This window comes from Aegilops tauschii, chromosome 1 (assembly GCF_002575655.3).
Source record: "Aegilops tauschii subsp. strangulata cultivar AL8/78 chromosome 1, Aet v6.0, whole genome shotgun sequence".
NCBI classification, from domain to species: Eukaryota; Viridiplantae; Streptophyta; class Magnoliopsida; order Poales; family Poaceae; genus Aegilops; species Aegilops tauschii.
In genome coordinates this window covers 390,580,897-390,596,734 of record NC_053035.3, presented here as the reverse complement: position 1 = coordinate 390,596,734, position 15,838 = coordinate 390,580,897, and positions in this window count along the sequence as shown.

Genomic DNA, 15,838 nt, shown 5'->3' with positions numbered 1-15,838 from the left:
TGCCCTCGTGGCGGTTCACGCGTCCGCACCAGTTTATAACGCGGAGGACAACTTGCTCGTCTGCGCCGGCTTACAACACTTCGGCCGACTCATGTGTCTGTGATGCCTGATGTTGCGGTCGTTTTACTATCCGCCCTGCGGTCCGGCCTATTCAACGTGCCAGGTCGGCTAACGGACACTGATGAGGATCATAAGGTCCAAATACATAAGGACATTTGGTCACGGCAAGAGCGGTAGCGACTCGCCCGCGTCCATACTGCCTCTAATGTTGCGGTTGTTTTTTCCGCCCGCCTCCGCGGTTCGGCGTATATCAACACAATACAACTCACTTGCCCGTCCGCCCTCGTGGCCGGTTCACGCGTCCGCGCCGGCTTACAACGCGGAGGACAGCTTGCTCGTCCGCACCAGCTCACAACCACCGTGGCCGGTTTATCTGTCCGCTCCCGCGGCCGATTCACCCGTGAAGGATTCTAGTTTCACCTAGTGATCATCAACTTCATGGCAGATTATTTTCGGCCTAAACACATCAGGTGATATCCATCTAAAATATATTTTTAGCACATATTATTTTTGTCAAAGAATAGTTTATCTTTGCCTTGGTCTGCAATATTGCTTATACAGGGCAATTATTTATGACAAAAAGTGATATTATACTGCGGAGATGGAGGCACGCCAACATCTTTTGGCACAGGTGGTCTTCGTTATTCAACGGACCCTCGCACCGGCTTACCACGCCGTGGCCATCTCTCGCGACCACACCGGCTTACAACAAGGAGGACAACTCACCCGTCCGCACCGGTTTACAATGCCACGGCCGACTCATCTGTCTGTGCCGCCTCTGATGTTACGGTCGTCCTTACTGCCCGTCTCTCGCAGCCTGATCTACATCAACACACTAGGCCGCACTTGTCTGGATGAGTTGTTTATTGATTATGAGCAAGTCACTACTTGGGAAGCCCGGTTTTCCTCCAACAAACTAGAGGCAAATTATCATATATTATCAGCCGTTGTCTGCACTGGATGGTTCAATGAGTAGGCGTATGAGTCGCCGCCACTACAGTTTGGTTAACTTCGAACAACCAGTTGGAAGGAGCCATTGGCCGAGTTGTTGACACGGCTCATATGGGATCATTTATAACCCGCCGCAGTCGCTTCAACCTTCTGTGGGTTCACATCGTGTTATCAACACCAATGATATACAAGTTATGCCGGTTTATATCACGGGTAAATATGGAGAATCTCAAGCCAACTCCTCGAGTCATCTTGAGACTCGGGGGCTACAGTGACATGACTCGGGAACCCCGGGTCATTGGAGGGAATGATAACCCGGTTTCGGAGGCTGCTACCATATTGATGAAACTTTAAAGGCCGTCAGAAAATTGCCGGTTCAAATAAAGATTCCGGTTTAAAATCCGGTTCAAGAGATATCTTTCTCCCGCAAAGTTTTGAAGCTCTCAAATCCGGTTCAAACGTCCGGCTCAAGGTACCCTGCTTTAATGACCATTGGGAGCTGATCGTATTTGAATTTAGCTTAACCCTTTTGGGTGTGACCCTGATCGTATTCGAGTCAGAGTCGTTAAATATTCTCATGATCACTAGGGGGCTTCCTGTTCAAACATAGGTCGTATTCGAACCAAAGAGAACATAGCTGTCGATACCCTTTTGATCGGCACACTGCCGAGCTCATTGGGGAGTTTCTTGGTCATATTTGAACCATAGCTCAACCCCCTTTGGGAACCGACGTGGATCGTATTCGAATCAGCGTCGTTAAACAACTCTCAAGGTCATTTGGGGCTTCCTGTTCAAACATAGGTCGTATTCGAACCAAAGAGAACATAGCTGTCGGTACCCTCTTGATCGGCAACGCCAAAGCCACTGGGGACTATATGATCATATTTGAATCTTAGCTTAACCCGTTTGGGACTGTTTTCTGATCGTATTCGAATCAGAAGCCTCAAAAAATTTGAAGTCTCTTTTTACAAACAATTTTTGGATTTTAGTTGAAGCTCTTTTTCATATATAAAGTGTATATGAGTGGTTGTTATTTAACCCGGCTTGATTTTCAATGGTAAATTGCCAGCTTATGACAATCATCATCTATGTGGAAGCATTGGCTTCTAAGGATTGGGTTATCGCCCTTACTGCACAGGTCATATAAACCGGCAGTACAAAATCAATATCACAGTGGTTATATGTGAGATATTATGACCCGCCCTGCGGTAAACCGCCAAGGGATCTTGTGATCTACTTGTGTGCAGGATAAGATTACATTTGGGTGGTTACCCGCCCTGGCTTTTAACGTTAAGTCGCCAGGGCATATGTTGTTTAAACTCCGTGCAGGATTTACAGGGCTATGACTTACATAAATGGTTAAGTTCAAGCCCATCATCAAAGATTGAAATTGGTGTCTCAAAAGGGTTGTCAATTCTTGGTTTTCTCAAAGGCTATAAGCCGCCGGGTTATAAAATTTCCGGCTTACAATGGAGGCGTAATAAATCGCCATCGGCCAAGAGTCGCCGGGTATTTAAACTCCGGATTTACTTGTCAACAGTTAAGGTATTTGAATCTTTAATAGCCAGCATGGCTGGATTTTTATTATGGTTATCAGTAACTAATATTATGATTGAGGTTTTCAAAGTCGCTTTGGCGCAATGGCTATTATTTTATCAATGGATATGATTTATTCTACAATGAAAGGAATAGTCCCGAGTCGCTGCAGGCTTACAACCCGGCACTTGGGGGCTACATTATTCAAGTTGAGATTACATCAAATATGCAAGTCTCATGTCACTGCCAGCAGGCACCATGGCACTTGGGGGCTAATGCAAAGTCATTTTTTGCTCACTTCATTGAAGACCCGACTCATCACATTCTAAATGAGCCGGCCCTTGGGGGCTACCAATTGCCCCTGGCAACAATTCAAGACAATTCTAGGATGACCCGGCTACACTACTATGACTATAGCCGACTCATGGGGGCTACACAACTGGATTTTATTTAAAGCCATGGTGATAAGTCCCGGCTTATTCATGCTGATTAAACCGGCCCTTGGGGGCTACAGGTAATATGGATATAAGGGAGAAATATTTTCAAATTCTTTGTTTTGAGCAAACCAGATTGACCCGGTGTCACCAATCATTATGACCCTGTGTCTACAACCCGGCGTCATCAATAATCATGAACCGGCGTTGGCAACAATCATGACCCGGAAGTATCAGCTTTTATAACCCGACAATTTTGGTATTCATAAACAGGCAAGTTTTACATCTTTAAACCGGCTGAATATCGGATGAGTATTTCAAGACCAATATTTCTTAAGCCAGCGCTTTGAAAGCCGACTCAAGTGGATTATCTCTTACAATATTTCTCAACAAGAGATCAATGTCTGCAAATTGACTCTGAAGCTGGCCTGTTGACCTGGATTTTCAAAGGAAGTATCTGGATTTTTTGCATTGGCAAAATTTGAACATATCTGCTAAAGAGATTTTCTATGAGATTATGGATACATATCAAGAAGGAAGATGACAAGGACTTAAGGATGATCAAGTGCCGGCTACCAAGAATATTTAACCCGGAACACAACTTGTCAAATTTGTTCTTGTGTTTATATTGCAGATTAGTTTAACATGGATAAATCCAAATTAAACTGGGGGCTAATGTCGGGGATATACCCCGCGGTATGACCCGGCCGGAAGTATGACCCGTCGGAGGACTCACGACTCACGAGCCTGACGATTCATGGATGGCCCCGATGGCGGGTCAGATAGAAGACTAGGCCCAAGGCCCAGATGGCTGGCTCATGTGATGGTGGGCCGGCTTAAGAAGAAAGGGATGACGAATATTTCCTTTACAAGGGAGCAAGACACGGACTTGTAATTAACTTGTAAGAGAAGATAGACTAGTCCTAGTCCTACTAGGACTCCACATGTAACCCGCCCCTCTAACTTATATAAGGAGGGGCAGGGCTCCCCAAAGAGGGACAGGCAACAAGAAATAATCTCTAGGGCTAAACACCGAGAGCCAGAGCCGGCGACTCTCCCGTGATCATAATGAGACCTAGCCTCAAACAGCATGTAGGGTTGTTACCGGATGATGTTTCCCGGGGCCCGAAGCTGTCTAAACCTTTGTCTTGTGCGTTGATCCGCCCTGCGTCTCTCATCCCAATCAACCCCTCTCAAGCTACTACATAGATGCGCTGGCCTCACGACTAAGTCCTTACACCTAGGACATCTGACGTGTTAATTCCACGACAAGTAGCCTTGCCCTTTTCATCAGCTAAGGAAAATGTCCGTTTGAGGACTTCAATTGGGGGCAAGTAGCTGCAATGGTTCAGTGTATCAGCTTTATAGTTGAGTGAAGAGCTTGTCCTGATGAATCTCATAATCCAAGGTGCATAAGGCTTCAACTCAAATGGTGACATGGCGACATTAGCCAGAGTCCTCATGAAGAAATCATGGAAGTTGATGGGAATGCCATGAATGATATTGAAAAGTAGATTCTTCATGATGCCAACGACTTCTTCTTCATTTGAGTCGTGGCCCTTGATTGGACTCAACGTCTTCGTCAGAATGCGATAGACAGTCCGAGGCACATACAGCAATTCCTTCACAAGGAATTTTGTTCTTGAGGTCTGGCATGGCTTCAAAGGCTTCATCAGCACTTGCATGTAGTAATCGGTTAGCTCAGGTTCATTGTAGACGCAACAAGCACCTTCAAGGGGTAGACTGAGAGGTAAGGCACGAAGCAATTCAGTAGCTGGTGCCTTGTAGTGAGTGTTTTCAGACATCCAGTCCAGCACCCATGAATTCACATCTTCAGAATTTCCGGTGATGTGCAGCGTTGCATAGAATTGAAGAACAAGTTCTTCATTCCAATCACAGATGTCAATGCAGAAATTTAACAGTCCAGCGTCGTGAAGAACACTGAGGACTGGCACGAAGCACGGCAGAGATTCCATGTCCACGTGAGGAATGTGCTCATGATCGAAGACTTTGTCTTTGTCGGACAGCACTGAGGAATAGAAATTTGCCTGGCTGGCAGTCCAGAAACGCCTCTTCCTTATGCGAGCAGAGTCATAAGGGTTGTAATCAGTGAAGAATACATGCTTGCCAAAGAAGGCATCAGTCTTGAATTTTTGCTTTCTGGAGAAAGGATCCTTTGGTTTGGGCAGAGGAGTGTCAGTGAGTTGCATCACAACCTCAGGAATCACAATCTCAGGTTCTTCAGGCTGAGGAATTTCTGGTTCCTCTTTAGTGGCAGCCTGGTTCTTGAATTCTTCAATTTTAGTTTCTTCAGCACTAGCGGCTGGAATGTCTTCATGAGCTTCATCAGATCCCATTTGAACTGTAGTGACTGGGGACTGAGGAATTTGCTGCAGTGGAGTGAAGAGTGGAGAATTGGGGTGCTGACTTTCCCAAAAGTCATCATTCATCATAGGTGTGGTACAGCCAATGTCCACATCTTCATCTTCAATTTCTTCAACGCCGGCCTCTTCAGCAGTAAACTGAGGCACAGGCGAGGAAACAACTGGGTTTGAAGGGATTTCATCCACTTCAATTTCTTCATCCATCTGCTCTGACGTAGCAGCAGAAGGAGTTTCTTCATCAGATCCGCTAGGGATCACATATTCTTCACCAAAAGGAACAAGGTCCTTTGATGGCATGATGGAGATCGGAACAGCATCAATCGGGTTTGCAAACGAGCTGGTCATAGGCTTCATTCTCTTCGGAGCAGAAGAAGCTGATGCTTTCCGTTTGTTCACAGCTGCACGCTCTGCAGCCTTGGTCTTCTTCACATCTGATGCAGATGGAAGGATTGGAGTTGGAGTAGGCGCAGGTGGAGCAGAGGAATTTGGTGCAGTTTCTTCAGGCACAACTGATGCAGTTGCCCTGACCTCTTCATTTTCTTCAGGCGCACCGCTAGTGGGTGCCCTGGAACTCACATTATCTTCAACAACCTGATTGTCATCAGCGGTGCTGGCATGTTCTTCAGTTTGCTGAGCAGATGCTTCAGCCGGAGTGACTTCAATATGCACAGGGGCAGCAGCAGTTGAAGTGAGTGTCTTCGTCAGATTGACGAACCTGACCTTGGCTCCTTTCCAATCAGCATAGTAAGCGTTGAAATCATCGCTGAGGACTTTGATTTCAGACTGGAGCTTTACAAGTTCATCAGTTGTCATAGAGACAACGTTGTTCTTTAGGAACTTCTCCTTCCTGTATTGTGCTTTCTTGAGTTGCCTGGCCTTCTCATATTTCCATTTTTCTTCACTGATGAAATGAGTCAGCATGTGACTTTGGCCAGGTGTCAACTTGAAATCAGGCATAGGAGTGTTTGGGTCCTTGTGCCAGAGATCAATATAGTCGAGGATCAGCTTTGGATCCAAAAGCAGTGGCACTTTTGTGCCCTTGGCTCTAGCGGCCCTGACTTGCCTGTCTCTGATGATTTCAGCAAGTTCTTCATCATCAGCTTCGTCTTCATTAGACGGCACTTGGAAGGCGACCTGCTTCTTCTGAGGACTTGGGCGAGAGCCTCGTCCAGCAGTTGTCTTTGTCTTCAGGAGAGAGGGTCCTGTTGAAGACTTTGGTGCAGCTGAGGAACTAGCTGAAGCTCCTGAGGCAATAGAGATGCCTGTAGTCCTTTGGCACGTGGCGAGATGCACAGGTGCTGAGGATTTTGTCGGAGCAGTTGAGGACTTTGGAGGAGCAGGAGCGGCTTGAGGAATTGCCCGTGAGGGCTGGGCTGAGGAAATTGGCCGTGAGGGCATTGACGAAAGGGCACTTGGCTTGTGCGCAAGCTTCTTTGCCATGGATTTCTTCGGCCGTACAGAGGCCTCAGCGGCAGCAGCAGTGGAATCTTTGTTGAATTTCTTCACTGCATCTTTTACCTGTTTGGCCAACTTGGCTTGGCGCTTGGCCCATTCTTCAGGAAAATCCTCACCGCGCTTGATGCTAGTGGGATCTGCCTCTTGGTCAGGTGCCAATGGAGGTCTTGAGCATGGAGGAGTAACAGCGAATTTCTTCATGTATTTTGGAGTCACATACCTGTACTCCCTCCACTCTTTTGCCCATCTCCTTTCTATCCTCTGAATGTGCACCTTGCGCTAATTTTTATCTTCCTCAGGGGGTGTACAGTACCCCGCATAAATGTCCTCAGGGATTTCAAAGGCAGTATTGACCTCAGGCTTCTATCCTCCTTTCTGTGGCCTCTTTTCATTAGCCATTTTCTTTAGTTGAGGAATTTGAACGATTGAACTCTCTGAAGAAGTATGCAACTTTTCTTCAAGGAACGCTGCAAATGAGTTAAGTTGATGAGAACCTAGTGATTCAGCAGCGGACATGAGTACCTGTGAACAGAGTATAGTTGCGAGGAATTTGGAGAGGTCATATGCGTTCTCAGAAGGTTTTTCAATAAGAACAAGTTTGAGGAATTTGACCAGATGAGTTGTGAGGAATTTCACTAAGCGTTCTTTGTCTTAGGTTCCAGAGTTGTATAGATCGAAGATCCACACAATTGAGGAATCTTGAAGAAAAGTGATGCTTAGAGAAACGAATCAAGAGCAGATGACATGTGAGGTGTTTAGTGTGTGAGGATTTAGAAAAACACCTTCGAAGATTTTGTAGTAAACATTTGAATCAAAGTGGGCAGTAAAAGTAACTTTTAATTACCCTGAACAAAGAACACGACGAACTGGGATGTGGAGAAGTGAAGCTCGTCTGTGCAGATCTTCCACGCCCTAACTTGGCGGAGAAAGACGGCTACGGCGGCGGCGGAGTGAAGATTTCCGTGGCCGGTGTGAGTATGGCGGCGATGAGGTCGAGGCAGTGAAGCTCTTCCTCACCGGCGACGATGATGTAGCGGCGGTGCTAGGGTTTGAGAAGCTCGAGCTTGGAGAGAGGTCGAGCGGAGTAAAAGAAGTGAGGAAGGGGAGAGGCGGTATTTATAGATAAGTATATCATGGGAAGCGGAACGGTTTGAGCGGCAAAGCCGAAAATTTGGATAAGATAAGTTAAAGGTTCCGTTCGCAAATTCTTCAGCTGACAAGGACACAGTGAAGATTTTGAACGAGTTTCAAATAGAACGCACATGAAGAATTTGTGAATAGATTGGGTTGAGTATAGCATAGATGGGGAAGGGTCTGATCACATTCACTTAGCAGAAATATCAACTTGAAGAAATAGCAATAAGTGAATGCTGTAGAGGACATAAACTCATATATATATATATAGCCAATGAAGAGAAACGACGGAAACAGTGAAGATTTTGCAAAGTTGAAGAATATGAACAACTGAGGAAAAACTCAAATTGAAGATTTTCAACTTTTGTGGTGGCGTGACCCACCGTATAAGAATGATGATTTCAGACACCACGTACAATTGTCGTAGGGTTCTGAGAATCAAATTCTTCATTAATTTTATCACACTTAGAGTGTTATTCTTCATTGATTGAAGGAAAATGTTTCTTCAGTGTTGCACATCTAAGTCATCAATTTTGCATAAGTGTTAGGATGAGTGTCCTTTTCAAAGAACATTTGAAGACTCTAAGATATTTAGCTCACACTGCAACTTGCTAAATATCTTCTCATCCAAGGGCTTAGTGAAGATATCGGCTAGCTGTTCTTAAGTCTTCACATGCTCAATAGAAATGTCGCCCTTCAACACATGATCGCGAAGAAAATGATGACGAATCTGAATGTGCTTTGTTTTCGAGTGCTGAACTGGGTTGTGAGCAATCTTGATGGCACTCTCATTGTCACAGAAGAGAGGCACATTCTTCACGTTGATGCCGTAGTCCTTGAGGGTTTGCTTCATCCACAGCAATTGAGCACAGCAAGAACCAGCAGCAATGTACTCAGCTTCAGCAGTAGATAGTGATACGCAGTTCTGTTTCTTCGAGGACCAACAGACCAAAGATCGTCCGAGGAAATGACATGTACCAGATGTTGACTTGCGATCCACACGATCACCAGCATAGTCAGAGTCAGAATATCCAACGAGATCAAAAGCCGAGCCCTTGGGGTACCATAATCCTAGTGTTGGTGTGTGAGCTAGATATCGAAGAATATGCTTCACAGCCTTATGGTGTGATTCCTTCGGTGTAGCTTGAAATCGGGCACACATGCAAACACTAAGCATAATATCTGGCCTAGATGCACATAAATACAATAAAGAACCAATCATGGAGCGGTATACCTTTTGATCGAAGTCGATACCATTTTCATCAGTGCACAGATGGCCATTAGTGGGCATAGGAATTTTGACGCCTTTGCGATCTTGCATGCCGAATTTCCTTAGTACATCCTTGAGGTATTTCTCCTGAGATATGAATATGCCATTGCGCTGTTGACGAATTTGAAGACCTAAGAAGAATTTCAACTCTCCCATCATAGACATTTGATATTCTTCACTCATCATATAGGCAAATTCATCACTATAACGTTGGTCAGTACAGCCAAAGATGATGTCATCAACATATATTTGGCATACAAACAATTCATCATCATATGATTTAGTGAAAAGAGTAGGGTCGAGTGAACCGGGTTTGAAGCCTTTCTTCATGAGGAATTCCATCAAAGTATCATACCACGCCCGAGGGGCCTGCTTGAGGCCATAGAGGGCCTTATTTAGTCTGAAGACTTTGTCAGGATGCCTAGGATCTTCAAAACCTGGGGGTTGAGCAACATATACTTCTTCCTCAAGCTTACCATTGAGGAATGCACTTTTCACATACATTTGATATAAGGTGATATTATGATGGTTAGCATAAGCAAGTAATATGCGAATAGCTTCAAGTGTAGCAACAGGTGCAAAAGTTTCATCGAGATCAATTCCTTCAACCTGTGTGTAGCCTTGAGCTACTAGTTGTGCCTTATTCCTCACCACAAGGCCATTTTCATCTTGCTTGTTGCGGTAGATCCACTTTGTGCCAATGATATTGTGTTTGCGAGGATCTGGACGATTTACCAGTTCCCAAACGTTGTTGAGCTTGAACTGATGTAATTCTTCTTGCATGGCCTGAATCCACTCAGGCTCCAGAAATGCTTCATCTACCTTAGTGGGCTCTGAGATAGAGACAAAAGCATAGTGCCCACAAAAGTTAGATAAATGTGAAGCTTTTGAGCGTGTGAGAGGACCTGGTGCTTCAATGTCATCGATGATCTTCTCAACTTGCACTTCTTTTGCAACGCGAGGATGAGTAGGTTGTCGTCGAGGAATTTGATCAGCATTTTCTTCAGCACCATTTTCTTCGGCAATTTCTTCAGGTGCATTAGCTCGACGTTCTTCACGTTCTGGAATGAATTCTTTAGCAGATTCTTCGGTTGGAATGACATCCTCAGTAGCCTTGAACTTGATAGTTTCCTCAGGTGCTGGTTCATCTATCATAGAGGGTAGATGCTCTCTTTGCGAGCCATTAGTTTCATCGAACCGCACATCTACAGTTTCAACAACCTTGTGAAGAACGGTGTTGAAGACTCTGTAGGTGTGCGAGTCCTTTCCGTAACCAAGTATAAAACCTTCATGTGCTTTCGGTGCAAATTTAGCATTGTGATGAGGATCCCTAATCCAACATTTAGCACCGAAGAATTTGAAATAACTCACATTGCGTTTCTTGTCAGTGAGGAGTTCATAGGCAGTCTTCTTGAAGAATTTGTGAAGATATACCATGTTGATGATGTGGCACGCAGTATAAATTGCCTCAATCCAGAAGTGACGAGGCGTCTTGTACTCATCAAGCATAGTGCAAGCCATCTCAACAAGAGTTCTGTTCTTGCGCTCCATGACGCCATTTTGCTGAGGAGTGTAGGGAGCAGATAACTCATGAGTAATACCAAGTTCATCTAGATAGTCATCAAGACCAGAATTCTTGAACTCAGTTCCATTGTCACTTCTGATGTGGTTGATCTTCACACCAAAGTTGGTTGAAGCCCTCGAGAAAAATCGTTTGAAGACTTCCTGCACTTCATGTTTGTAAGTAACAATGTGTACCCATGTGTAACAAGAGTAATCATCAACAATAACAAGCCCATAGAGATATGCGTCATTTGTGACAGCTGAGTAATGGTTTGGACCAAAGAGGTCCATGTGAAGCAATTCGAATGGTCGAGTAGTGGTCATGATGGTCTTCGCTGGATGCTTAGCCTTGGTCATCTTTCCAGCTTCACAAGCTCCACATAGGTGATCCTTGAGGAATTTGACATTCTCAATGCCAATGACATGCTTCTTCTTCGGAAGCATGTGCAAATTCCTCATGCCTGCATCACCAAGTCGTCGATACCATAGCCATCCTTCTGAAGCTTTTGCAAGTAGGCACACGGCTGGTTGCGGTCCTGTAGAGAAATCAACAATATACAAGTCTCCTCTCCTAAAGCCTTCGAAGACTTTGGATTTGTCAGCTTCCATAACCACAACACAACGATACTTGCCAAAGACAACTACCATATCAAGATCACAAAGCATTGAGACAGACATGAGGTTGTATCCTAAGGACTCGACAAGCATGACTTTGTCCATGTGTCGATCCTTTGTGATCACAACCTTACCTAGACCCAATACCTGACTTTTGCCTTTGTCAGCGAAGATGATATGCTTCAGATGCGATGGTGATAAGGGAGCATCAATCAATAGATTCTTGTCACCAGTCATGTGATTTGTACATCCACTATCGAGGACCCACTCAGTGGCTTTGGGTTGATCATCCTGCAGATGAATTAGTGCAGCTTACGAACTCATATACTTCATTAGTGAAGAATATGACATCAATTCATCAGATCAATTTCATCAAGCAATAGAACAGATAAAGTAGTATGAGGACGTGAGAAATGAAAGTTCATTTCTTCATGATTAGCCTGCGTCCTTTCAGGCAATTTGTCAGGTCCCCAGCAAATTCTTCAGACGTTAAAGTACGTCTGGAGACCTGACCCTGCATAGAGATTAGTTCTTTTTCTTCACCACCCACATCTGAAGGGGTGGCAAAGAGTTCATCACTCTGCGAGCTCCATAAGAGAAATGTGGCATAGAAGCCAATCCATTTCATTTCACATAAGAGGAGTTAGGGTAAGCATATGAATAAGCAGAGAAATTCTTCGAGGACTTATGAACATAATGATTAGAAGAATAATGCTCATATTCATAGCCCTTGGCTCTTCCCTACGAAATAGAGTTGTTAGCACGATGATGTTCATATGAGGACTTTGATCCTCTTGAGGAATTTGATCCATGTGAGGAATTTGGTCCGTATGAGGACTTGGATCCATATGAAGAATTTGGTCCATATGAAGAATTTGATCTGGGGTTCCTGTTCCTCACAGGTGGTGTCATGAGGACATTCACCTGAAGACTTTCAAGGCACTTTTTGGGAACCCAGATTTTCTTCATAGGAGAACTGTTCCTGCAGTTAGTGCCAACATATCTAGCAAATACTTCACCATTCTGATTTTTGAACAGTTTATAGTTAGAGTCAAATGACTCATCAGAAGAATGAGAAGATTCACATGTAAAGCCAGATAAATTAGATGGATCAACTGGAGGTCCCTTTGCAGCAACCCATGAGGTTGTGGGGTACTGCTCAAGCTTCCAATATGTACCATCAGCATTGAGTTTCCTCTCAAAGGCAATACCCTCTTTCCTAGGGTTCCTGTTGAGGATCTGCTTTTTAAGCACATCACAAAGAGTCTGATGGCCTTTGAAGCTTTTGTACATGCCTGTCATGTACAATTCCTTCAGCCCTGCATCGTCAGTGATACTAGCAATGTCCTCAGATGAGGAATTAGTGATAGCAGAGACAATTGAAGAATTTGTAGCATTAGAAGCATTTGAACATTCAGGTGAAGAATTAGCAGATTCACGTTCAATGCATTTCAAACATGGAGGAACAAATTCTTCCTGAGCAGCGCTGATTTGTTGAGCAAGTAATGAATCGCGCTCCTTCTGAAGATCTTCATAACTCACTCTTAGCTTCTCAAGATCTTGCTTTCTTTGAAGAAATTCATAAGAAAGCTTCTCATGATCAGATAAGAGAGTGTTATGTTGATCTTGAAGGGTGTCATACTTAGTATGAAGTCTCTGAAGGCTTTCAACCAAAGCTTTTGACTGATCCATTTCTTCACCCAACATATCATCGCTCTTACTAAGCATGTTTTGAACCTTTTCCAAAGCTCTTTGTTGTTTAGCAGCAAGGGAAACAAGCTTGACATAACTGGGTCCTAATTCATCATCACTACATTCAGACAGATAGCATTCAGTTACCTTTTCACCATCTGCCATAAGGCATGGTGAGGAGGATGATGATTCTGGTTCGAATGTCATTGATTTGAGAGATTCATTGAAGTCCTCAAACCAAGGATCATGACGGGTTTGATGGCCTTCATAGACATCAAAGAGACGGTCCCAGATAAGCTTCGCCTGATGGAGATGCATAACGTTCCTGAACTAATTTTGAGACAGACAGGAGCAGATGACGCCCTTCGCCGTGAGGTTGAGAAGAGTGTACTTGCGAATGTCATCAGCTTCCGCCGTCTTGCACAGATCGGTAAGACCAATCTCAGTGATGGTCCACAGCTCGCTGTTCATCGCCATGAGGCGCTTCTTCATCATGGCCTTCCACTTGGGATAATCATGACCATCAAAGATGGGACATGTCACTTTCTTCATACCTGTGGTCGACTAAAACTCCAGGTGGTTAAACCAAAATCACACAGAACAAGGGAGTACCTTGCTCTGATACCAATTGAAAGTGTGTTATATCGACTAGAGGGGGTGAATAGGCGATTTTTATAAATTCTTCACTGAGGAATTTGTGGGTGAGGAAATTCCTTAGCGAAGAACTACTTGCAGCAGAATAAGTACTCAAAAGTATGCATAGCAGAACACAAGCATAGTCATCATGATGAAATGAAAACAAGCACAGAGTATAGAAAGCGTAAACACAGGATAACACAGGATGAAGACAAACAGACTGAGGAAATTGAACTAAGGAAATTGAGAAAGTCTTCAGTCAAAGTCTTCAAACACAGATATGAACAATTGCACAACACAAGAATGAGGAAATGAAAGAGTTGAGGAAATAGAACCAGTAAGCTTGGTGAAGACAATGATTTGGTAGACCAGTTCCAACTGCTGTCTCAGTTGTACATCTGGTTGGAGCGGCTAGGTATTTAAACCTGAGGACACCCAGTCCCGGACACACAGTCCTCACAGTATTCTCCTTGAACTAAGGTCACACAGACCTCGTCCAATCACTCGTGGTAAGTCTTCAGGTGACTTCCAAACCTTCACAAACTCGGTCACTCGGCGATCCACAATTTCCTCTTGGATGCTCTAGACCATGACGCCTAACCATCTGGAAGAAGCATAGTATTCAAAGGTAACAAGCGACGGATCCACACAGGATCAATCTCTTCAGTGATGCTCAATCACTTTGGGTTTGTAGGTGTTTGGGTTTGGGGTTTTTCCTCACTTGATGATTTTCGCTCAAAGTCCTCGGAGGATGGGACGCTCTCAAATGACAAGTGTCAGTTTCTCTCGGAGCAGCCAACCAGCTAGTGGTTGTAGGGGGCGGCTATTTATAGCCTAGGGAGCAGCCCGCATGATAAGACATAAATGCCCTACGATGATATGACCGTTAGGTGGGTAGATATTTTGGGACAGCTGGCGCATAGCACAGCAACGGTCGGAAATTTGAGGTTCAAATTCCTCAGGGCTATCATGTTCCTCACTGTGTAGGCAATCCGCACTGGCGAATTCCTAACTCCTCAGTCAGAACAAATTCCTCAGAGACCAGAAGAACTCTGTCTCTGTCACTGAAGAATATGACTGAACTGTATGAGATTTCCAATGGCTTCACTCGAAGGGATTGGTAGGTGTAGGATTTTGAGTTGAGCATCACATGGAAATTTTTCCTTAGTATTTCCTCGACCCCCTTTAACAGTACGGTGTTTCCTATGACTCAAGAAAGAGAAAATGAAACTACGAAAACAAAAGTCTTCACGCTTCATGTTCCTCAAAAGAATACCAAGTCTTCAAGGTCACACCAATTTCTTCACTTTCAAAGTCTTCAGAAATCCAAAGTCTTCAGTCAAAGAACTTCATTTTTAGGGGTTGACTTTCTCTGTAATTATCAAACTCCTCATAGACTTATAGATCTGTGTACACTCACAAACACATTAGTCCCTTAACCTATAAGTCTTCAATACACCAAAATCACTAAGGGGCACTAGATGCACTTACATGGACAGTACAGTCTCCCTTCCTTTCCTTATTCAACTTGGACATGGATTAGTCTGCATGAAGTAGGGTTTCCTTTAATAGTGCAAATTAAGGTTTTCATCTGCGTGACCAGCAGAGCAGAGGATAGCAAATTGGGAAGATGGTGGAGTGGAAAAAGATCCACATGCAGCGACGTGGCAGATGGGGCAATAGAACAAGGGTATGGTTCGAAAAGAGGTAGCATACCTGAGGGTCGGCGGGAAGTGGCTTCGCTCGTGGTCGTCGTCCTCCACAGACACTACGGCAGCGAGCTTGGGGACGAAGGCCATCCCGCGCGGGCACTAGGTCTGAGAGGACGAACTTGTCGTCAGTGCGTGACCTCGCTCGCCGATGACGAGTGCATCAACATTGCACGTCCTTTTCTTCCCCAGCGGATCTATGACCACCGGTGAGGATGGAGAGAGAGGCCATCTTTTTTAGATCTGGAGAGAGGGTGATAGTGTGAGAAGCAAGTGGGCAGCCCTTAGCAAGAAAGCGCTGAAGCTCCAGCCTATATATCTTTTTTATACTACTAGTACTCGAGGTGGATTAGTGGTAGAGTAGTTTATATTTTCTCTGCATATAGTACCAGTTAGTCG